We start from the raw sequence: 26,601 nt of genomic DNA, 5'->3' as shown, positions 1-26,601 counted from the left end.
AGGCCGTTTTGTGGCCGGGCATCAAGTCTGCCTGAGAGTTCCCAGATGGGAGCAGGAGGGGGGAACCCAGTGTACTCTCTGCTGCCCCATCTGGCGGAGTCAGGTTATGTGTGAGTAGGCTAAATAAAAAAAACACCCAAAAACTGCCCCCCCTGAAATGAATGAATGAATGAATCCGGTTCAGTGTCGGAGAACGCCATCGCAGTCTTGACTCTTCATCCTCCTCCTCCTCCTCCTCCTCATCTGATGCCAGTTCTAAATATATAAAAATAAATAAACATTTTAGCTGTAGTCAGTGCACGCTACTATTACATGGCGTTTTACCCGGCTGCTGGCGATCAATGATTTTATTGTGCAGTGTCTTTGTGGGCCGAGTCGTGGCATGACAAATACAAATAGATGCTTGTATAAGTAGTATCACGATAAAATAATATGGCAACGTTAGAATGAAACACCAATGAGTGATCGGTGGTAATGTAGCTAGCTGCCCAGGGTATATCCAGCACCATTGCGTCGCAATCATCCAGCAACATTGGTACTGGCTATTGCCCGGGCTTGTGGCCCGGCCAATAGCCAGTACCATTTGTGCAGTGTTTGTTAGCAACTACTACTAGCCAACAGCCAGTGGAATGTGGTGACGTGATGGTGCTGGATATACGCTGGGCAGCTACATTACACGCGATCACTCATTGGTGGTGTCATTCTAACGTCGCCATATTATTTTATCGTGATACTAATTATACAAACATCTATTTGTATGCCACGATGCCACGATTCGGCCCACAAAGACACAATACATTCATTTGATCAGATGTTTTTGTTAGCTACGTCGATCACCTATAGTACCGACCCTTGTTATATATTCTCCGACTATGCATGTCACGATGACTAAACCAGTTAGATCTATCCATATATGGTTCTACCACATCTATCTGATATCAGCACTAGGTCGGCTCGGGCCAAATATAGGGATCGTCTTACTAGACATGTCATATTAGGGCATTTTCGAATACAATAAAATTACCTTTTAGCGAAGGCATCAGCCTTGGTGGTAACTCCGGTGGGGAGAAGAAAAAACATTGCACACGTGTAATCCGCGAGGGTGGATGTTGCAGCCCGGCCAACGGTCTGGGACTGGAGAATGCCACTGGACACGGATGGATCATTTTTCAGATTGTTTTTTTTGCGGCGACTGCAAACCTGGCTGAAAAACTCTTCCTCCAGTGCCCACCTCGGAGGAGTCAACCAACCCCCCTGTTCACTGGGGGCTGGGCGTCAGTTTCCAATAGGAAAGCATACACGTGTGTCACGTGACACGGGAATTCTGGGAAATGTAGTTGATATTTATGCTCAATACTATATACAGAGGTGCGGACCGAATTAATATATTGGTATTAATAAAAAAAGAGAACTACGGAAAATCACGTACAGGGCAGAAAAGACTAATGCAAAACTCCACGTGTTTTCCAGTAGTAATCTGTCTAAGGGTTAAGGGTTGTTTCCCGCTGGGAACAGCTACAGTAGGGGTGGTCCTGGTTGCTGGCGAGCGCGTGCAGAGGCCTTTTTGGGGCGGTTCTGGACAACCGTGGGTCCGACCGACTCGACACCGGGCACTGCACTCCCCGTGGTGGAGTGGAACACGTGTGTCGAATTTGAAGTCGGTGGGGCGAACGGTTCTCGAGTTACGTGGATTACAGACGTACATAGACTTGATGCATTTATAGTTAGATATGCAAGATAAAGTCACATATCAATATGAATTTCACCAGACACGACATCACAATTGTCACATGTTGAATGATGTTATATTATGTCACAACCGTGTCCTTTAAAATGAAACGAAACCAAACGAAATGTCAGTCGGCAACTTATAACGACGGTTTCTGGTTCATCGAGTTAGCTTCAGAAGACTAGACGTCAAGTCCATCCTGCTAAACCGAGTGTCTGCTGTGAGGATCACCCACAACTGCCTGGAACTGGGATTACGCTGGCAACCTAATTCTCTATAAACCAGTCATCGCTTGGCCTCGATTGGCCCGACCCAACTCGTCGACTTTGTCAACGTGCCAGACATATAAGCGAAATGTTCCGCTGTAAGCTGCATCTGGAAGACGGAACAGAGCGAGTCCATGATGCTGCCGTGGCTGTGGGGAACAGGGTGTACTCCTTTGACGGATCAAAACACGGCAGCGAGGAGGATCGGATTGACGTGAACGTTTTCAACGCGGAGTCTTTGCGCTGGGCGAAGTTGCTCCCGGAACGTCACCCGGAGGTTCCCTCCAAGCGCCGCTACTTTTCAGCCGTGCTGATAGGAGGTGTCATCTACGTCTGGGGAGGGTTACATTGCTGCAACGCGCTTTACTTTACGCATTCAATGTCGACGTCCACAGATGGTTTTAAACCAAAGGTTTCTGGGATTGTTCCGAAAGCGAGAAAGAAACACTCTGTGCCTGTGTCTTGGAGAAAGTCATGTATATCCACGGAAGATTGATAAGCAACACTAGATGCACTAATACAATCTACAAGTTGGACACGACTACAATGGTCTGGTCTTTAGTTAACACGAGAGGCTGCACTGAACCTCCTGCTTCAAAACAGCACACTGCCACCTTCATTGGGACAAAGATGTTTGTTTCCGGAGGCCATGGGATGCACGTCAACACCATCAGAGTGTTTGACACAGAGACCGAGCTCTGGCTGAGCACGCCTTGTGCAGAATGCTGGGGTCATTCAGCGTTCACCTACAACGGAGAGCTGTACATATGCGGCAGCCATGATAACTGGAACCGCAATGACATGTGGAGATTCAGTCCAGAGACCTTCTCCTGGAAAAGGGTTGAGGACAGGGGGGTGTATGTGATCTGCTGTTGCATGCTGGGAGATCGTGTCTTCCTCCTTGGACCATCAAACACGGACATCTTGTACTTAAGTCCTAGTCTGAAGACGTTATGCAAACTAGCATTTATTCAGTACGATCTGGACCAGTCAGAACTCCCACAACATCAGGTGGGAACCGGCAGCCATGACTAGTCTAAAAAAGACTAGAAGGACGGTCAAAAAATAAATAAAGAAAAAGAAGACTCACTGGCACAGATTCATAAACCACAGATCATTTGAGCACAGTCCAAAATGTGTGTCTGTATTTTACAGCGCAACAACTTAGTTATCACCTTTTGATTGTTGTTTGTGATGATCATTGACTGCAAGAAGGAGTTAAACAAGTGTTTCGTTTTATACTGAAATAAGCTTGGTCGCTCTTCTCTAGTTAGTTAGTTAGTTACTTTATTTACACAAATGTATAAAACATTGGGTCCAAACAATAATAAAAAACCCATGAATCAAAAACTTTAAAAGTACAATACAGAATCCCTTTACAACAGGAGCTTTCTATTGCTCCACAAGTGACAGGCAGGCATGTACAGTAGCATACGCAAAGTCTCTCTGTTAGTGCCCACAAAGAGTGAGCTCAAATCAATACCCTCATGTCCATATTTCACTCTGATATCTTGTTTGAAGTTTGAAGTTTATTGAGAGGATGGCCCCTTGAGATGTCGCATCTCGTTTTGGAGGGGACACACCAGTATGTGCTGTTCGTTTTGTATACCAGTCTCACATTGGCAAAACCGCTGTTCAGGTGGTATGCGGCTCCATCTTCCCATTTCCACACGCAGTCTATGAGCGGACAACCGAAACCGTGTAAAGGTTATCCTCAAATAGTCCTCAATGTAAGGTGTACTGCTGGTGCTGGTATAGAGTGGGTGAATAAATAGATCTGGGTTGATGGCTTGGTATGTCTTATATCTTGTTCCCTCTTTGGGTTGTAATTTCTACAGCCAATACAGGAAATCGATACAAAGGCCGAGAGCCGGAAGGCTCCACCTGCTTCAATGATTGGATGGATTTTTATCTCAGATTCTTTTCCCAGATTGCGTTTTAGATTTACAATTAAAAAGCTTTATTCACAGCTCATCAGTAAAGCATCACTGCAGGACGGGGCTACATAATGCATGCCCTGGATGGTCCGCGATCAATCGCATAGCCTTTCGCTAACTTAACTTCCAAGGCCAGTGAGTCGATGTGTTTCCTCCATCTGCGCCTTGGTCTGCCCCGGGGGGCTCCTCCCAGTGGGACGTGCCTCGAGGACCCCCCTAGGGAGACGCCCGAGAGGCATCCTAACCAGATGCCCGAACCACCTAAGCTGGCTGCTTTCCAGGCGAAGAAGCAGCAACTCCTTTTTTTTCCCTCCGAAGTATAAAATAAGCTTCGTCTCAACTTATCGAGTTGAGACGAAGAACCATCTAAATCCATAAATTATTCTGACCCCTCCCTGAAAAGTCCTATCTGCCCTGTCCCCTTATCCATAATTTATACATTATGGATAATTAATATATGGATGGTTATTTGTGTAGTAAGTATAATAAGTAGGGGAGAGCCGCCACAGTTGTAACGCGTCATGGTTGTAACATTTTTTTTTTTGCCAACAGCTGATTCGGTCTGGCTTATTAGCCAGGCTAATTCTGAGTGGCCAAACAGCATTGACCAGGTCTTAAGTTAAGTAATAAGACCTGGTACTTAAGACACGCATAATACTGCCCTAACACTGTCTGCACGTGCCTGCATGACGTTGCAGTATGATCTGAAGTATAGTGTATTAATGTACAAAAAAAGAAATGGAAAAATAACACACAAAAAGGTATACAGAACATCGAGATAAAGAGTTTTTTTCTGCCCAAGAACAACAAACGATATTCAAAAAGCTCATTGTTTTGTGTGCGTTCCCTGTGTCTGGAGCAGACGCGGGACAGAGTCGACAACCTGCCGCCCCGTGAAAACACAGCCGAAATAAATGAGTCTAGCCTTTGGTCCATTTGTTATGTTCCTTTCTCATGCTCTGGGGGGGTTGGGGCAACCGTTAGCACCTTCTTCATCATCATAAGGCATGTTTATATGACAAGCGCTATAGCTGTAGCCACTGACCTACGGCATGTACCGTTAGTTTATAGGTGTAGAATGGGCGTAACAATTGATTTTCTTTTTCTTTTTTTTATCCCAGACTGTATAAACTTTAAAGTGTCCGTTGTGATACGTCGGTACTCTGTCAAAGTGGACTGATGAAATGCCAGCAGGAAAGAAGAAAACAAAAAAGAATCTAAACTAAAGATAACTAAAAAAACACACACAAGTGAGTCTTAATGCATTTGTTGGGGGGGTGGATTTATTTCAGTTGGCACATCATAAGGTTTTCCGCCTTAATGGTAGCATTTGGAATGGAACGCTGATAAACGGTCCGGCAGTAACAAAAAAATAATAACACAAATAATCAAACATCAAACAAGCTCAAACTCTACAAGCTCAAATTCATCAAAATTAGCAGATCTACAAGCTCAAAAGCATAAAGATTTGCAGATCTACAAGCTCAAAAACATCAAAAGTAGCAGAACTACAAGCTGAAAAGCATAAAAATTTGCAGATCTACAAGCTCAAAAGCATCAAAATTAGCAGATCTACAAGCTCAAAAGCATCACAATTAGCAGATCTACAAGCTCAAAAGCATCAAAATTAGCAGATATACAAGCTCAAAAGCATCACAATGAGCAGATCTACAAGCTCAAACGCATCAAAATTAGCAGATCTACAAGCTCAAAAGCATAACAAATTGCAGATCTACAAGCTCAAAAACATCAAAAGTACAGTAGCAGAACTACAAGCTCAAAAGCATCAAAATTTGCAGATCTACAAGCTCAAAAGCATCAAAATTAGCAGATCTACAAGCTCAAAAGCATCAAAATTAGCAGATCTACAAGCTAAAAAGCATCACAATTAGCAGATCTACAGGCTCAAAAGCATCAAAATTAGCAGATCTACAAGCTCAAAGTTGTGAACAGTTTGACATAATGAGGTTTCCACTCAACAGAGACGATATACTCAAGTTGAATACTCAAGTATTTAAAAGTTCAAATTGTAGAACATAGGTTTTTCCCCCAAAGTATATATTGTGAAAATAGCAGATATAACAGGCAGATCTACAAGCTCACAACGCGCGTGCATATCTCACTATACTTGCAAAATAAGGGCTTATACCGTAGTTATGCGTTTAACTCGTACAATATTTTTTGGGTCCCAAGAGCTCTTGGCTAGAAATGTATGTGGAGTCAAAAGCACAATATTTCACATGCTCGCTAAAAGACAAATACTGTAGCTACTTGTCCAGCCACCACCGCCCTGCACATCTCATCCCGCATCTCGCCTCAGAAACAAACGGCGTGTTGACAGTGTGGAGCAGGGAGTGTACAGTACACTACAGTATAGTGGCGCTCTTCCTTCTCCAAATTAAATGGAGACCTCAGACATGGCATGGAGAAACTAACACATGGGAGGGAGGGCCTTGTTGAGGCCTGGCCACCTTAACATGACTCCGCCAGATGGGGCAGCAGAGAGTACACTGGCAGAGTCAGGTTATGGCCACCTTGCCTTTCCACACATAGACATATATACATAGACGCCCCTTCCGGCTCTGAGGCGTGTGTCAAAATTGAAGGCACTATTTTCCCGACATTCCTTGCGAAGAATAGCGGAAGCAAAGCGGAAGCTTGTCAAGCTTCCGCGTGCGTAACATAAGTCCCGGAAAAGACGCGCTGTGATTGGCCAGTAGTCACTTGAGTGACAGCGAGAGACATGGAGGATTCACATGAGTGACGTCACTCGGGCAGCGACGCAGTCGCCTTCAGCAAATGCCTTCAGCACTTCTAAATAAGAAAGCTGCGGAGAACTGTTGCTTTGTGTTCACTCTTTTAATGTTTTCTGTTAGTAATCTAATCCCCCCTAGCTCTGATGTTGTATTGTTAATAACTTTGTTGTTTGTGTTTGTTTGTCTTGTTTTGTAATGTATATTGTCATGACTGTTATAAAGATTTGTTAAAAAAAAAAGAAGCCTTCAGCACTGCACTTCCGCCTTCATTGGGATACACGTCGCTCCAATGAACTGCAGCGGCAAATGAGGCGTCTATGTATATATGTCTATGTTTCCACACTCCCAAGCTGGTGGATGTCATGGGCCGAAATGTAGAGAACAAGGCAGTGTTGATTTCGTCGACTAAAACTAAGACGATAAATGTCTGTCGACTACCTTTTTTCACTGGTGAAAACTAGATGGAAACTAAATGAAAACTAACCTATGATGACTAAAACTAAGACTAAATATATTGACAATTTCGTCAACAAATAAAAGCTAGACTAACACGTTAGGAAGGGCCTAGTGGACAAGAGATTCAGTATAAGTCATTTTACACTTGGTTGCATGCTGAATATAGCAGATCTACAAGCTCTAAGATCTAGGGAGATCAAGCTCTACGATCTTGAGATCGTAGATCGCTGCAATGTGTTGTGAGCTTGTAGATATAAGTACATCTACAAGGACATTTAACTTTACAATCATCGCTATGAGGTACACACATTGCTCAGCCAATCAAATCATTGCTATGGGGTACACACACAAGCTGGGCATAGGAGGCTAAACCTCCTAACTCCATTGGATCCTCAAGCTGTCTGTCAAACCACCTACAGTAACTCCAACTTTTGAGATAGCTGTTGTTTCCATCATGTCATCATCATGACAAAGTCAAACAAAAAATAATAAATAAACGAAAATAATTGTCAAAAACTCCACTACTGTATTTGGGGTAAAGTGATGATTCATCTTTTTTTAGGGCACTAAATGATGAAGTAAGACTTCATGTGGCTTATATAAATACAGTGGGCGCCCCTCACTTCACACAAGTGTGATTTTCTTTCTTGTTCGACAACAGAGATATATAATATCTGGATCTGGAACTCGACCTTCAGTGATGTGTGTGAATTCAACCCAGAGACCTTCTCCTGGAAGAAGGTTGAGACCAGGGGAAAGGCCCATGTGGGATGTATATGATGTGCTGTTATACTGTATATATTTTTTAGCAAAAAGGGTGAAGTGTCCCTTTAAGTCATTGTTCAGGTTGTGTTTGTTGCTCTGATGGAATGAGGAGCACTCAGGTGTGTGGGATTAGTTTCAATAGGGTTGTGACTGCACTTTTATTCAATGTTTTTTCAAATGCTAAATAATGAACAAACCCCATATTCTTTCCCCAGATTAAAATGCAAATCGCCTAAATGATGATGGCTGATGCAGGGGTGTCAAACTCATTTTGGGGCGAGGGCCACATTGCGCGAAAGGTGACTTGATGACCAGTTGCAGCTCACGTGCGTTGACTTACACAGCTGTCACTTAGCTTTGTTTTCTAGACTGTTTATTGACATAAATTTACTTTATTTGTATTACAGTTGTAGGCTACAAGACATTTTGTATGTCAAAATACCCAAAAAAAATTAGACAATTGACTAGTTCAAAATTATTATTTTATCAAAAATATCCAAAATGGCAAATTGACATGGTGTAGCCATCATGAAATCTGACACTTTGCATCTCTTTGCTTTGACTATCGTGTGGAAGTAGACTATATATTCCTCACCTGAAACTTGACATGAAACTCTACTGAGCTGTAACAACTATGGTTAGCCTCTCCATGTCTTTCTGCATCAGAGTGTGAGGAGAGTATTCAACTCAACTAGTAGTTGAATAGACTGTTAACGAGCCAGTCAGTGACAACATTCCACACCTGGGCAGAGACAAAGCCGTCTACAGCAGGGCCGTTAGCGGGGTATAGGTGGGGGAGGGGGAGTAGCATCGTTGTTTCCTTTTTGAAAATCATGTCGAGGGCCGCATTGGACCTCTCCCTGGGCCGCATGTGGCCCACGGATCACCAGTTTGACACCCCTGCGTGAGTGTAGACAATGCATTAAAATGCAGAGATTAAACGTGTTAATGGTGGTCTGGCATTGGACAGATCACCTGTTAATGATCACATTATGGATGAACTGAGACCATTTTACACCTCTTTGACTCCGAGTTTCAGCAGAACTACAGAGATAGGTCTATCACATGGAACGTATTATTATCCTTTGTCAAATGTTAAAGGTGCTGTAAGGGATATGTGTAGTTAAAATAGCTCTAGTAATCATTGATATAATTATTGTTTGTTCAGTAACAGAAGTCTTCCCATGTCTCCATATCCAGTCATATAACTCATATAGGATACATACAGGATATAAGTGAAACTGGAAGGGAAACTGGAAGACATTGAACTAAAACACAAGCTGATACATCTTTGCAGGGTTCTCTCTCCTTTTAGGATGGAATTTGTAACCCACATGTACATTTATTTCTGTTTACCGAAGCGATTGTGCGATGGGCAGACTCCTGGTACTGAACAAAGACTACATGTTTAAATGGATTTTTCACTGTCAAACATGTTTGGGGGATTTTAACATGTACTTCAGACTTTTGTGAGGATTTTTTTTTAAAGTTTATTTGTTTAACATAATGTGTCACTATAGCCTATAGATCAAGCTTGTACATTTGAATTATATGCCTATACTAAGAAGAACAAAACAGGAAGAAAAAAACAACCTTTCGTAATAGCATTTTGAATATCCATCATATAACTAAACATTATAGGCAGTTTGTTTTAGTGTTGAGTAACACAACAATGTATTGTATTCTATATTTTTATAAAGAACAAACAAACGATTGATTCAACACTTTATTCAGTTTGTAGAATGGGTACAGTTCAACAAAAGTACAGGTCAATACAAAAAACCTGATACGGGGAAAAATAAACACAAAAAATGGTTTACATCAGGGTCCTCCATTTTCAATTCATCAGAAAATGTAATGACATACAACTAAAATCGTCTAAATGTAAACTACAGCAAATCTGGGGAATCTGTAACATGGCAGAAGACAGTAGCCTACATTTGGTCTAACTGGCTACACCTATACTGTTCTCTCCTAGTCATTTATCTGGAAACTATTGACTCAGTGAATGAGGAGTAGTACTAAAAATAACAGTCCAGTTTACTTGCAATTCATCTATACATGAAAACATTTGTTTCATCACCATCCTATTAATCTAGAATCAGCATGCTCATTTACTAGAGCCATTTTAACAAAACATATCCCTTGTGTGATCAGTGTGGACAGCACTTCTCTCAAATATCCAGCTTTAAAAGCCACCAGAAAATTCACACTGTTTATACGCATGTAATGCGTATAAACAGTTTAGCCATAAACAAAAAAATACCATATGGATCAACATGGTACACTTGGTCGTAATGTGGATTCATGTGTGTGCGGTCAGGACATTTTCAATGGTTCAAATTAGTACAATTCTCACACAAGAGTCAACAATTTAAATCCAGTGTGTACAACCTTGTGAAAGTCAAAATTATTTGAATTACTAAAAAGCTTTTCCACACACTTCACAATTATTTGGGTTTCTCTCCAGTGTGAACTCTCTGGTGGGTTTTAAGGCTGGACATTTGAGAGAAGTGTTTCCCACACTGATCACATCCATATGGTTTCTCTCCAGTGTGAATTTTCTTGTGTCTTTTAAGGTTGGACATGTGAGAGAAGTGTTGTCCACACTGATCACATCCATAGGGTTTCTCTCCAGTGTGAATTTTATGGTGGCTTTTAAGGTGATTAATTTGAGAGAAGTGTTGTCCACACTGATCACATCCATAGGGTTTCTCTCCAGTGTGAATTTTATGGTGGCTTTTAAGGTGATTCATTTGAGAGAAGTGTTGTCCACACTGATCACATCCATAGGGTTTCTCTCCAGTGTGAATTCTCTGGTGTTTTTTAAGATTTCCCATTGTAGAGAAGTGTTGTCCACAATCATCACATCCATATGGTTTCTCTCCAGTGTGAATTCTCTGGTGTGTTTTAAGGCTGTCCATTCGAGAGAAGCGTTTACCACACTGATCACATCCATAGGGTTTCTCTCCGGTGTGAATTCGCTGGTGGCTTTTAAGGCTGTCCAGCCGAGAGAAGTGTTGTCCACACTGATCACATCCATAGGGTTTCTCTCCAGTATGAATTATCTGGTGTCCTTTAAGGCTGGACAAATGAGAGAAGTGTTGTCCACACTGATCACATCCATAGGGTTTCTCTCCGGTGTGGATTTTCTGGTGACTTTTCAGACTTGACATCTCAGAGAAGTGTTGTCCACACTGATCACATCCATAGGGTTTCTCTCCAGTGTGAATTTTCTGGTGGCTTTTAAGGCTGTCCAGTCGAGAGAAGTGTTGTCCACACTGATCACATCCATAGGGTTTCTCTCCGGTGTGGATTTTCTGGTGTGTTTTAAGGTGATGCATTTGAGAGAAGTGTTGTCCACACTGATCACATCCAAAGGGCTTCTCTCCAGTGTGAATTCTATGGTGACCTTTCAGGTGTGCCAGTCGAGAGAAGTGTTGTCCACACTGATCACATCCATAGGGTTTCTCTCCGGTGTGAATTTTCTGGTGTGTTTTAAGGTGATGCATTTGAGAGAAGCGTTGTCCACATTGATCACATCCATAGGGTTTCTCACCAGTGTGAATTCTCTGGTGTGTTTTAAGTTTGGACATTGTAGGGAAGCGTTTTCCACACTGATTGCAGCAGTGGCATTTTTGTTTAGCCAAGCTTCTTTGTTCATTCCCCTCTGGTAGAACAGGGAAGCCAGAGTGATGATGCAACACTGGAAACAAAGACAAGAGAAATATTGTTTAGAGGTACTTCCACAACATAAAGGTGTGTACTAATTTGAAGTTAATGTACACAATTAACAATTTACCAGCCATTTATAATTTGATTCTACAATTTCCCTCGCTATCCCTCCCTCCACAAATGTATGTATGTACAACAGAATGTTTTTGTCTCCTTTTAACATTTGTTACAATGAAACAAAGGTGTCCTAGGGTTAGTGATTTTATTAATTTAGTAAGGTTGTTACAACAGGATGTAACATTACATGTATAGGAGAATCATGCTGATTCTAGATTAATAGCAGGGTGATGAAACAAATGTTGATTTGTTGATTAATTGCAAGTGCATTGTTGTGCTTTTTTAAGAAAGAGACAAAAAACAGATTTTCTTTTAAATCAATGCCAATATTAAAAATAAACATTTGACTAGATAAAAACACCCTTATAACATAATGTATGCCCATATAGACACAGTAACTAAGTAACTTACATAGGTCTTGGTGATCATTGGGTCCCGCCTGTTGAGCAGAATTGTTCCTGGTGGTGCTCATCTTCACCTGAAGTCCACAATCAGATGGATATACCAAATGATTGGTATACTGGAGTTGTTGTGGAGAACTGACAACTACAAACTCTTCTTATACTAGAGAGCCGAGTTGGAACCATAAACTGCTTGGGTTGATTGGCCAAAGTGGAGAACAATAGAACCATCTCTCCACCAACCACAACCAACTGCTGCATGTGCTCCACCCCTCTATCCTGCTTGTCTGCATGGCCCTTTTCATGTTTTGCATTTCAATACTGGGTGTCTATGGGCAGTTTCACCCATAGACACCCAGTATTGAAATGCAAAACATGACAACTGGACATCTCTTCATACAGGTGTAAATTACAATCATCTCCCCTCAGAGGAGCCCTTTTCATGTTTTGCATTTCAATACTGGGTGTCTATGGGCAGTTTCACCCATAGACACCCAGTATTGAAATGCAAAACATGACAACTGGACATCTCTTCATACAGGTGTAAATTACAATCATCTCCCCTCAGAGGAGGAAAGAAGGGTGAACATGTTTGACACCTCTGACAGGTGTAAAAGATGGATTTGAAATGTTAGCCAACACCAGAAAACCAACCTTAGTAGATTTACCTTATAGTAAGAGAAACCTATGGAAATCTGGGAACTAGATTCTGTGTTCTGTGTTTTATAACTTTTATGTGGTTCAATTAAATAACCTTGCTGTGCTTGGGCATCTTCACTGCTCACACTCTGACGCCCAGACGCCATGATACAAAGTAAACAAATTAATGCAGTGGTGGGGTTGTGGTCAACGAAGGTTCTAGGTGACGAGTGTGTTTTGGGGCTGGTCTGAAGAGAAAACCATTGTTAGCAGAGCTACCATTGCAGTGTAGGAAGAATCTAGACAGCCTATATAGCTAATTGGATATACGGAGGAAATAAATAGACGCGTAGGCAGCAGCTAACATCCACTCCTTCAGTGTCAACACAACTACTGAAGCGAGGTGTTTATTGAGCAGTTTTATACACACAGTTAACAGGCATTTCCGGGTAGCATCTCAGTCCTTCAGAATAAGGGTTTCATATATACACACACAATATAGATCATATCTCAACACCCCCACTTGATCGGTACAGGACTGGTCAAGGCCTAACAACAAATTAGTATATTGTCAAAGTCTCATTGTGTTCTATTGTTCTAATTGGAAAGAAAGATAAGAAAGAATTCTTATCTATATTTACAGTGAAATCCCATTGTGTAATGTGTGCATAAACATATGTATTATTAAGTACCCGGTAAGTACAGTATTATTAATTAATGATCAGGACAAGTCAGGATAAATCAGGATAAGTAATTATCCTTATAATAATCATATCGTATACCCATGAGTACATTGTTATTAACAACAGAGACACAATAACAGCAACAACTGTATTTGTGTATAAACCTGGGAAACCTGAGCAACTTTAAGTCTTTAAGTCATTGTTCAGGTTGTGTTGCTCTGAGGGAATGAGGAATTAGTTTCAATAGGGTTGTGACTGCACTTTTATTCAATGATTTTTCAAATGCTAAACAATGAACAAAACTCACATTCTTCCCACCGGTTAAAATGTAAACAGATTAAATGATGGAAGTTGATGATTCATTCACTGTAGACAATGCATTCAAATGCAGAGATTAAACAGGTTAATGGTCACTGGTTGTCTGGCATTGCCACACAGCCAACTCAAGGTACGGCCACGGAGCCGACTTGGAGACCCAACGCAAGGACAACACAAGAGACGGTCACGGCCACACAGCCAACTCAAGGTACGGCCACGGAGCCGACTTGGGGACCCAACGCAAGGACAACACAAGAGACGGTCACGGCCACACAGCCAACTCAAGGTATGGCCACGGAGCCGACTTGGGGACCCAACGCAAGGACAACACAAGAGACGGTCACGGCCACACAGCCAACTCAAGGTACGGCCACGGAGCCGACTTGGGGACCCAACGCAAGGACAACACAAGAGACGGTCACGGCCACACAGCCAACTCAAGGTATTGCCACGGAGCCGACTTGGGGACCCAACGCAAGGACAACACAAGAGACGGTCACGGCCACACAGCCAACTCAAGGTACGGCCACGGAGCCGACTTGGGGACCCAACGCAAGGACAACACAAGAGACGGTCACGGCCACACAGCCAACTCAAGGTACGGCCACGGAGCCGACTTGGGGACCCAACGCAAGGACAACACAAGAGACGGTCACGGCCACACAGCCAACTCAAGGTACGGCCACGGAGCCAACTTGGGGACCCAACGCAGCTCCTCCAAGGCAAAACAAACAAAGGAACAGAGCTGAACGTGAATCCCCCCCCCCCCCCCCCCCCCCCTTCTTCCCTCACTGTATATGTTCCTTTTCCCTTTTTACCTCCATTATGATGAATTCCGTTTCTGTTCTTTGTCTATATAGAAGTGTCTATTTATAGGTCTCTAAATGTTTTGATGAATTGAACATGGTGGACCCTCTTGTAAACAAGTGTAATGCTTAATTGGGTGGTCCACTCACAGTTAACAGCCTTTGTATTGAGTTTGTGCTTGAAATGTACTGTAATTCTGCAAACTGTTAATACATATTTCAATCAATCAATCAATCAATTGGACAGATCACCTGTTAATGATCACATTATGGATGAACTGAGACCATTTTACACCTCTTTGACTCTGATGAGTTTCAGCAGAACTACAGAACTTCCTTTGTGAAATGGTAAAGGTGCTGTAAGGGATATGTTTTGTTAAAATGGCTCTAGTAAATAATTGATATATTGTTTGTTCAGTAACAGAGGTCTTCCCATGCCTCCATTTTCAGCAAGTGTAAGAACAATCATTACGATGGCATCAAGGCCTTTGGCCCACCAAAATACTAAAATCTTATATTTAGTCCACTAAAACCTAGACTAACACTAACACATTCCAGGTGACTAAAATGTGACTTAAACTAAATTAAAACTATTGAAGAGACTGTCTATGACTAAAACTAAAATCTAAATTTGCTGCCACTGGAACAAGAAACCTTTCCCCACTCCCAAGCTGGGGGATATTATGGGCCTAAACACAGGGAACAAGGAACTCCCAAGCTGGGGGATATTATGGGCCTAAACGCAGGGAACAAGGAACTATACTTCACTCCCAAGCTGGGGGATATTATGGGCCTAAACGCAGGGAACAAGGAACTATACTTCCTGGCAGAGGTTTGTTTGCGTTATTGTTGCAGAGGAGGATGTGACAGGGCTGTGAGAGCCGCAGTGGTGGAAAAAGTACCTCAAAAGTAGTACTTTTGAGGTACCCCTTTTGGTGTTTTAAGCATTATTTTATACTTTAGCTATTGAAAAATAGCAGATCTACAAGCTCGTAGCGCGCCACTCGGTGGCGCGCTACGAGCTTGTACAGTGGTGAGCAGTTGAGACTGGCAGTGATACCACTTGACTGCCTCCCTGGTGCCTATGTGGTGCCACATCCCCTTTGGTGGTACCACGATTCACACTTAATTTAAAGGTGTCAATGGTGTAGTGTGGCAAATCAGCCACAGTGTGGCACATGTGAGTCCATGATTTTTTACTAGATTCATTGGTGAATGCATTTCAGTCATTTTTATTCAGTCATCATTTATTTTTATGTTTTATAAACATAGAAAATAAAGAAAATAAAGCAGAATCCGTAGGATGAATTAAAAAGCAATTGTTTCTTTAAACAAAACTGTGTATATCCCATTTAACAGCATTAGACAAATGAAAACTTAAAAAACAATGTATTATTTGTGGAATCTAACTCAGGTCTCCTAATGAGTAGATTTGCTTATAAAACATTAAATATAACAATAATTAAATCAAGTAATTTTGAGGCAGAGACAAGCTTGTAGAATGTAAAGCAATGTGATGTTCTTATGCCTATACATATATTAAAATATACTTTTCCTTAACCCCTAAAATAAATCTTTATATTAGGGCTGCCAATCAATTAAAATATTTAATCATGATTAATCGCATGATTGTCCATCGCAAATTAATCCCATATTTTTTATCCGTTCTAAATATACCTTAAATCAGTGGTTTTCAAACCTTTTCATATCAATATTTATTCTGCATTTGAGCCACGGGACGCCATTTGATGAGATTTATCCTTGCAGACCCAAACTAAAGAATAGCCTATGTTCACATTTCCATGCTGTATTGATGTTGGTAAATTAAAGTAATGCAGATTTTTAACAATAATTAAACTGTTGGGAGTGTAAAATGGAACCTCAAGATTTAAATATCTATTTCAAGTTTTTAATAATCTTATCACCATGGGAGTAGACAAATGCTTTATGCAAATGCATGTTTTTTATTATTATTATTGGAACAATGACAAACACTGTCCAGGATCCTCTCTCTCTCTCTCTCTCTCTCTCTCTCTCACACACACGCACGCACGCAAGTCTCTCAATGCTCTATCAAACTTCACCGTGCATTGTGCGTCAAAAAATGAGTGCTGTAGGGCCAATATGCCTTTCTTGTTACACCAGAGATACGGTTTAACGTGCTCACATTTTGGGACTTGGGCGTCTTGTTGTTTACTCACTTGTTTCAGTTGTTTGTCGATGGTGATTAATGATGGCTGCAACAGGTTGATATTATGGCAGGAGTTTGTGTTGTGTGAGTGTAATGGGTTTCAAAATAATAAACGGAGAAAACAAAACAAGAACAGGCTCCAGACATAAACTAACAAAGGGTCTCAAAACAGGCGCAGGGTTCAATAAACAAATAATAAAGTAGGCTATTTTTCTTTCTTTCCTTTCTTTCTTTCTTTCTTTCTTTAAACTGCGCTGTATTGTGCGATGAGTGCGAGCTGCGAGCCGTTGAAATCTGTATCTCTACTGGCGTCTTTCCACCTACAGCTGTGGGCCTTTGGCTTAATTAAAGGGAACCATGGTGCCATTTTCTAAGGCAACCAGTGGGGGCGCCATTTAGTCACAAATATGTGAAATCAACTAGATGGCTCCTACATAACCGGCCCCTATTGTTATGGGCAGGCTCTAATAACAATACAAAATCAAAATAAACTGGAGCCATACAAAAAGGTTCAAAATCAAAATAAATACTTGTGAGGGAGGAAACAGGCATGGTGTTATGGGCCTGTCTAAATCTTGGTGCTTCTTTAATTGGACTTCGGCACCAGCAGGCATATCTTGCTGATGGGCCTGTCAAGCACGCTGGTTTTCGTCTGAAGACGCACACTTCTCACAAGTCCTCTTGAGTCTGGCATCGTTTCCAGGACTCTAGCCAGCATCCAGGATCCTCTTGGTGCATTTGTGTCAGCTATGATCACAATGTCTCCCTCTTCAAAGTTCCTGCGGATGCGGTTCCATTTTTGACGTACATTCATAAGAGGTAGGTATTCTTTTATCCATCTTGTCCAAAATAGATCTGACAGGTATTGCACTTGCCTCCAACGGTGCTTTGCATATACATCATCGGCCTGGAACACTCCTGGTGGAAGGATCGGCTGTTTCTTAAGAGTTAACAGATGATTCGGTGTCAGTGCTTCCAGGTCATTGGGGTCATTCGAGACCGTTGTGAGTGGGCGGCTGTTAAGTATGGCTTCCACTTCACACATGACTGTATGGAGACTTTCATCATCTAAAGCTTGCTGTTTGGTGACTGATAGCAAGGTCTTTTTAAGCAAACGTATAATCCGTTCCCATACACCACCATGATGGGCACCGGCGGGTGGATTAAAGGTCCATTTGACTCCTTTCTGTTGTAGAGATCTTTCTATTTTGTCCAAGTTCCATGCCTTCAAAGATTCCTTTAGCTCCTTCTCAGTGGATATGAAATTGGTCCCATTATCTGAACGAATTTCAATCACTTGGCCTCTTCGAGCGATAAAACGCCTGAGTGCATTTATGCACGAGTCTGTATCTAAAGAATGGGCCACTTCAAGATGTACTGCTCTACTGATTAAACATGTGAAAATGACTCCATATCTTTTGACCGTGGTACGGCCTCTTTTGATTTCAATGGGTCCAAAATAATCTACTCCTACTTGTGTGAAAGGTGGTAGGTCAGGTGTTATCCTATCTCTTGGCAGGTCTGCCATCTTCTGTTCTCCAACAGATGCATTGAGACGTCTACAGGTCACACATTCAGAGATAATCTTCCTTGACAATGAATTGGCACATGGAATCCAATACTTTTGTCTCAGTAGGGAGAGCATGTGGTTTCTCCCATTGTGTCCTACTTGCTGATGGATCTTTCTAAGAATGAGTTTAGACACATGATGGTCTTTTGGGAGGATGGCAGGGTGCTTTGCAGTTTCCGGCATGGCTGATCTGCTTAATCTCCCACCCACTCTTAATACTTTTTGGTCAAGCTTGGGATCAAGCTTGTAGATTGAACTGTCTTTTCGCACGTTCAAACTTCCTTTCTGTAGTGTTTCAATTTCCTCTTGAAATCCTTGTCTTTGACAGAATTGTACAACAGCCGTCTCTGCTTTGTCCAGTTCATCCAGTGAGAGGTTGTGTACTCTTAGAGTGTCTTTGAATCTTTTCATTTCTACTTCAATCAATTGTCTTTGTTTGTCTGGGTTTGAGTCTTGAATTTGCATTAGGTCTTTTCTTTTTCTACTCAGCTGCAAAAGGTGAGTTCTTAACTGCAGAATGCATGCTACAGCTCTTTTCAATCTGTCGAAACTTGAGTAGTGATGTATCAGAGTGCTAGTAGCATCTTGATCTGTCGTCTGGATGGTGTTGACTGTAACCTTCTCTCTTTTGATTTCAGGATCGTCTGCTGGTATGGAGGTGAGATCAGCAGGTAAGTTAGGCCATGATTCTTCCTTTTCCTGTAGGAAGTCTGGTCCCTTCTTCCAACTTTCACACTTTAAAAATGCCTCAGCTGGGAGACCTCGGGACACATGGTCTGCAGGGTTGATCTTGGTGTTTAAGTATCTCCACTGCTCAACAGAAGAGTGTTCTCTGATAATGCCGACTCTGTTGGCCACGAAAGTCTGAAACCTCTTTGTATCGTTTCTGATATATTTCAAGACTGCTGTACTGTCTGTCCAGAACACAGCCTTTCTGAGTGGAAGGTGTAATTCAGTCTCCAGCATCCTGTTCACTTTCACTGCGAGTACTGCAGCTGTGAGTTCCATTCTTGGTATTGTGACTTGTTTCAAGGGGGCAACTCTTGCCTTTGCCATGATCAAGGAGATGTTAATTTGGTTTTGAGTATTGGTCATTTTCAGGTAGGTGACAGTACCATATCCTGTCTCACTTGCATCACAGAAGTGATGAAGTTGGGCTGACTTGATCTCGCCAAATTCTTCAGATCGAATACATCTTGGAATGTTGAACTTCTCCATCTGCTTTAGCCCAGTGAGCCATTTATGCCACATGTGACCATAGGCGTCTGGAATCCTGTCGTCCCATCCATAATTCAGTTGGCATAACTGCTGCAAGATGTTCTTAGCAGTGAATGTGAACGGAGCCAAGAACCCCAGTGGGTCATACACTGAACTTACAGTGGAAAGAATCCCTCTTCTTGTGTAAGGTTGATTTTTCAAGTTCACTTGAATCCTGAACGTATCCTCCTCCACATTCCACTGCACTCCAAGGGCCCGTTCGACCGGTAGGTTCTTTTGATCAAAGTCAATGTCTTTTACCTCTGTGGCTCGCTCTTCTTCCGGAATAGAGGCCAGCACAGTGCGGCTGTTGCTTACCCATTTGGTTAGGCGGAAACCTCCTTGAGCACACATGGTTCTCAGTTCTTTAGATAGTTCTATGCCATCCTTCTCATTCGGCATAGCCTTCAGACAGTCATCGACGTAAAAGTTCTCTTTCACAGTATTAACTGCCTCTGCTGAGAACTTGTCTTTATTATCTTCAGCAGTCCTTCTTACGGCATAACTAGCAACACTGGATGAAGATGTTGCACCAAATAAATGCACTGTCATTCTGTACTCTACTAGGTTTTGACTGAAGTCACCATTCGGCCACCATAGGAATCTGAGGAAGTCTTTGTCAGCTGGTGTGACCTTCACTTGATGGAACATGCCTTCTACATCTGCCATCATTGCTACTGGCTCTTGTCTAAAACGGATTAAGACACCCAGCAGTGTGTTGGTTAGATTTGGGCCTTGAATAAGCTCATCGTTCAATGAAGTTCCTTGGAATGATGCAGAACAATCAAAGACTACACGAAGTTTGTGCTTCTTTGGGTGGCGTACACCATGGTGAGGCAAGTACCATGTTCTTCCTTCCTCAGGTTTTAACTGTCTTTGAGGTACAGCTTCAGCGTGTCCCTTTTGAATGACACTTTCAAGAAAGTCAGTGTACTCTTTGTGGAATTCAGGATCTTTCTTGAACTTCCTCTTTAGCGACATGACACGCTGCTCTGCCAGATGGCGGTTGTTGGGCATTGCAACATCTTTCTGTTTGAAGGGAAGGTTTATTTGGTAATGACCATCTTTCATTTGAGTGGAGTCAGACATGATTTGCATGAATCTTTTATCTTCTATAGACATTTCTGCCTTCTCTTCATAACCCTTTTCTGGAAAATCATAATTGAATTGTTGGATCATGAGGTCATTCAAATTTATTATGGATATGCGGTTACTGAAAATATGGGTTGGCTGCTTATGGCTCATAGTGGGTTCGTTTAGTAGCCCATTAACCACCCATCCAAGTCTTGTCTTTACTGCATAGGGCCCATTACCCTTACTATTAATTACTGCCCAAGGTTCCATAAACTTAGCTGCATCGTTACCAATCAGGAGTCCAATATCTGCATCAATATATGGTAACTTGACCTCTTTTAGGTAGCTCCATTCTTGCACGTCAACCTGAGTGGGAATTTGCTTCCTGGTTACAGGAATTTCTTTTTGAGTGTAGAGTGGTGGCAGTTTTAGGAAATCATTTCCTTCAAGACTTGACAGTTCCAGTCCATTGATTCTGTTGACCTTTTCTTGTCCTAGGGTTCGAAGTAGGATTCGAGTTGGTGTTGCTTTGGCATTCAGTTGCTTCCTTAAAGCCTCTGTACAAAAGGTTCCAGTGCTTCCTGGATCAAGGAAAGCATACGTTTTGAGAATTTGGTTGGAGTTAGTTAATTTAACTTTCACAGGGACAATTGATAACTTTTGCTGGTCACCGGCCCCGGTATGGATGGGCCTTTCCATGGTGACTAACGCACTGCTTACTGACATACTATCAGTGCCTGCTTGACCTTTAACTGAGTCTTTCTTAAATTCAATGTGCAACACGGAAGGATGCTTTTTTGAGCAAATTTTACAAGTTAGTCTTTTCGTACAAGATTTACTCATGTGGCCTTGAGTTACACATCCGAAACATAGGCCATTGGCTTTAAAGAATTCGACTTTCTCTTTGTGCATTTTTTTATCAAAATCTTTGCACAGATCTGTGCTGTGGTTGCCTTTACAAAAGAAACACGATTTCTGTGAGGTGGATGTAGAGTTGCTTGACTGAGACCTCGATTCTGGGGATTCTGTTACTGTGGCAAAACTGCTTTTATAGCTGCTTTTAGGGTGTGATGAAACAGGAATTGATTTCAAGTTTGGTTTCTTGTCTTTCGGTTTTGTATCTTGTATTTCTCCAAAGAGTGGATCTACAGCAATGTTTGCTTGTCTTTCAATGAAGTTGACGAGTTGTGGAAACTTGGCTCTTCTGTGTGTGCGTTCATGATAGTCATATGCCACGGTTCTCCACCTCTCTCTGTGCCTGAATGGTAGCTTTGATAAGACAGATTTCAGGTGTGTAGGATTGTTCATGTCTTGTAGAATTTCATTATTGCTCATAGCATTACAGCATGTTCTTAAGAAGAGTGAGAATTTGTGTAGGGCTTTGCTATCCTCTGAACGGATTACATCCCAATTCAGAATTTTTTCCTGATAGGCAGCAGCAATAAGCACCTCATTCCCAAAGTGTTTGCGTAGCAGACGTTTTGCTTTTACATAGCCTATTTGGGAATCCATGTGGAGGCAGCTCCTCACAATTGCCTTTGGTTGCCCATCTGTGAACTGTTCTAGGAAGAGAAGTCTATCTCTGTCATTGCTTGTCTTGCTTTCTATACAGTGTTCAAATGTTCTAATGAAAGAAATGTAGCTCAAAGGGTCACCTCTAAAGACAGGAATTTCTCTAGATGGCAAGAGTGAGAACCTCTGCTCTTGAATTAACATTTCAGTGATTTCATTTTGTTTTCTCATGATTTCTACCATGCCGACACCTGCTTGGACATTAACCCGAGCACCATCTTGCAAGTCAATGTTAGGCTGCGGGGGTTGTTGGTGAGAAACAGGCAAGCGTGACCTTGAACGCTGCTGAGACATTTGTCTCTGTGGCTGCCGTGATTGGCCACTAGGGGCATGCTGAGACCTTTGTCTCTGTGGTGGATGTGAAGCAGCTCCTTCCTCTTCATCATATTCACCACCGTCATCATCATCATCTTCATCATCATCATCCTCTTCACCATCACCATCATCCTCATCATCAACATCATCTTCCTCCTCATCATCCAATCTATAATAATTATCAACCTTCTGGTTGTCTACTGGTAAGGATTGCATTGAGGCAAAATATTCATTGATGTGGATTAATGGGTTAATTGATTTGGTGTCTACATGTTTACTGATATCTAATGCTTTCAATTTGGCATCAGCGGCTGCAAGTTCAACTTCCAATTCAAAGGCTTCTCTTTTGGCTTTGAGCTGTGCCTCCTGTAATTCAAATGATTGTCTTTGCTTAAGAGCAGCAGCACGTGCAACTAGAGCTGCCCTTTCAGCCTCTGCCTCCCTCAATGCCGAGGAGCTTGTAGCTTCTTTCCTTCTGCTTATCATGCCAATTGAAACATTATCGATTGATTTTGATTTCACACTAATTGCTTGTGTCATTTGAACATCCGCTGTCACTTCTGTTGGCACTTGACTCATGCCTGGTGGCATTTGTGCCATAGTAGCAGGGGCATTGTTCATCCATGATATGACTTTGTCATGAAATTGACATATGCTTTGATATTTAGGCTTATACCACTGCTCATGATCCTCTAAGGCCTCTTCTTCTGATAATAAATGCTGTACCGAATTGTGAAGTGATTTTAAATCATTTGTTTTAGTACTAAATTCATTGTACTCTTGTTTAACTAATGCAATGTTTTTGTAATCAACCATAAGTGCTTGTAACACATTTTGTTTGTTTGTGAGCTGTCCAAGCTTATTTTTTCTTGCATTGCATTGTTTTGCATAATTAGCTTCAAGTGCCTTTTGTGTGGGCTTAACTTGTCTTTTACCCTCTGTTGCGGGTGCACTTTTATCAATAGTATGAACAACATCCTCAGGCGCTGTCACCACAGCAGCTTCGGACATGGCTAATTCATCCACTTCATGTACAGACATTATTAACGTGACGTCCGTATTTTAGAATACAACAGCAGCGCTTATTTTCCAGATCCAAACTTTTAGCGCTGCACAAAGCTTGCTTACTAGCGACATCAATTCATTCCAATCCACACTAAATGTCGCGCTCTGCGCATTCATTCATCCGTATGGTATCGCTCATTCCATTAGCTTCAATAGCGTGACACATCCATTATCCATAGATCCTTCCAATCCATCCAATTTCAATACTTGTGTCCGTATCAGAGTAAGATTTCAACTTGAGTGTAGGGCCAATATGCCTTTCTTGTTACACCAGAGATACGGTTTAACGTGCTCACATTTTGGGACTTGGGCGTCTTGTTGTTTACTCACTTGTTTCAGTTGTTTGTCGATGGTGATTAATGATGGCTGCAACAGGTTGATATTATGGCAGGAGTTTGTGTTGTGTGAGTGTAATGGGTTTCAAAATAATAAACGGAGAAAACAAAACAAGAACAGGCTCCAGACATAAACTAACAAAGGGTCTCAAAACAGGCGCAGGGTTCAATAAACAAATAATAAAGTAGGCTATTTTTCTTTCTTTCCTTTCTTTCTTTCTTTCTTTCTTTAAACTGCGCTGTATTGTGCGATGAGTGCGAGCTGCGAGCCGTTGAAATCTGTATCTCTACTGGCGTCTTTCCACCTACAGCTGTGGGCCTTTGGCTTAATTAAAGGGAACCATGGTGCCATTTTCTAAGGCAACCAGTGGGGGCGCCATTTAGTCACAAATATGTGAAATCAACTAGATGGCTCCTACAAGTGCTATTCAATTTAATTTGCGTTAAGACGTTATTATCGCTTTAACATTGACAGGTCTAATTCAAATATAAATTTCCTTAACCCCCAAAACAAATCTTTGTAACATTGTTACAGTCAGTTGTGTATTAACTACAGTACTACTAAAAGCAGGGCGAAAAGATGGGCAAGCTAGGTGTTAATTAATTTGCATGTCATTGTGTGAAATCCAATGCGAATTTTCTTCCCCCCCCAGTTTGTGCTACCTCTTCAAGTGGCACATTAGAGTCGACCAGAAGTATCCTAACTTCATAATCAAATTCAAATTGCCTAGTGTTTAAGTGGTAAATGTGTTTTGTAACTAAGCTAAAAAATAAGAAAAAAAATAAAGACAAAAATATGGTAGAAATATATAGTATACTTTAGTATGTATAGAAAACACAAATAATGAGATGGAAACCACATCATAATCTCAGTATATTTACCTGGAAGCTGACTTTCTATGAAGTCTTAAGAGTGATACAAAACATGGACTAATTTAAGTTAATTAAACGGAAGTGAGATTTCTTAACCCCATAAAGATGTGTTATAATAAATAAATGTCCACACTGTCCTGCTATAAGACATTTTATTCAAAAGGCACTGCATGGAAAGTGTCATATAATAAAGTAAGCCTGCCTCAAAATGTCTTGATTTAATTGAGGGTTACATTGAAAGCATTGGTAAATGTTGCATTTATATTGCACTTTAACTTTTATCCAAAGTGCTCTACTACTCTTCTATTCAACATAGAAGAGTAACATTTCACATTTCACCCTGGCTCCATTTTTGGTGACACAGAGGCCGATTGTGTTGGATGCATGGTGGGGGGTGGGGTACTATGAATCTCAAAAACCTACCAGAACTGTTTTACAGAGATAATACCCCTTAAAACTGACTTGAAAACATGCAGTCAAAACAATTTAGACTTGTTGGTTGGTTGGTGTTGTGTAGACGAAAGCATGCACTCTCTATGTAGGCTACCAGACCAGAATAGTGACCATCCCCCTTCATTTCAAACACTACATGCAAATTAACCTTGCATTTGTCTCATCTAGGACTCTTGACTGGAAGTTGAAACCAGACTCCTGTAGGCTACACTCTCAGAGATAAATGAGGATTCCATTGTGTAACTGTAACTCATTGATGGATTGACTACTTTATTTGCAAGAAACAGTTTGCAAGAAACACGCACATAAAGTACAGTTGAATACAAACACGAGTATGATATAAAGCGCTTTGGATAAAAGTGCTATATAAAAGCACAATTTACCATTTACCAAAATATGGCCTGTTTCCATTGAGGTCCTGTGTATTAAATTGATCAAAACATACAGCCCAGGAGTTCTGTACGGTTAGGAAATGTAACTCAGTTTCCACTTCATTTTGTGTGCAGTGGATGCATACTGTAGTGTAGCCTGTCTTCTCTAGGGAGATAGGACTGCATATGACGGCCTTTCTCAATTGCAAGACTCTGCTCACTGAGTCTGTACCCAGTCAAGTTTTGTCTTTGTTTTGGGTCTGTTTAGGACCAGTTTACTTTACTTTTGCATTTGGGTTGCTTCTTTCAAAGTAAATGGAACATGAAAACTAATGATACATTCAAAACAAACAACATTGTGTTAGGGTTCATAGTTGATTGATTTAATCCTTTATGAACAGTGTGCAGGGAAAAAAAACACAGGAGAGCACAGTTTGAAGTGAATAAAATTCACCCTGGCTCCATTGTTTGGGACAAAGCTAAAGGTGTTGGATGCGCCGTGGGGGGTGGGGTAATATGAACTGTCTTGCCAGGAAACTGTGAAGCATTTTAGCTCACATCTGTATTAAACTCCTGAACATCATTAAATATGAATTAAAATACTCTATATTCTCTTGCCGATTTCCAATACTTTTACTTCTACTCCACATCTCAGAGGCAAATATTGTAATTTTACAGGCAGGCAGGCATTGATTGATTTAAATATTTATTAACAGTTTGCAGAATTACAGTACATTTCAAGCACAAACTCAATACAAAGACTGTTAACTGTGAGTGGACGACCCAATTAAGCATTACACTTGTTTACAAGAGGGTCCACCATGTTCAATTCATCAAAAGATGAATTGAAAGGCAGGCAGACAGACAGACAGACAGACAGACAGACAGACAGACAGACAGACCCTGACTATCTGTGCCACTATTTGTTAAATAGAGTAAATGTAATAGAGTAAAATATCTATAAGGGTCCATTTGGA

The sequence above is a fragment of the Electrona antarctica genome, assembly GCF_951216825.1.
Source record: "Electrona antarctica genome assembly, contig: scaffold_53, whole genome shotgun sequence".
Classification (NCBI taxonomy): Eukaryota; Metazoa; Chordata; class Actinopteri; order Myctophiformes; family Myctophidae; genus Electrona; species Electrona antarctica.
This window is presented reverse-complemented; position numbering follows the sequence as displayed.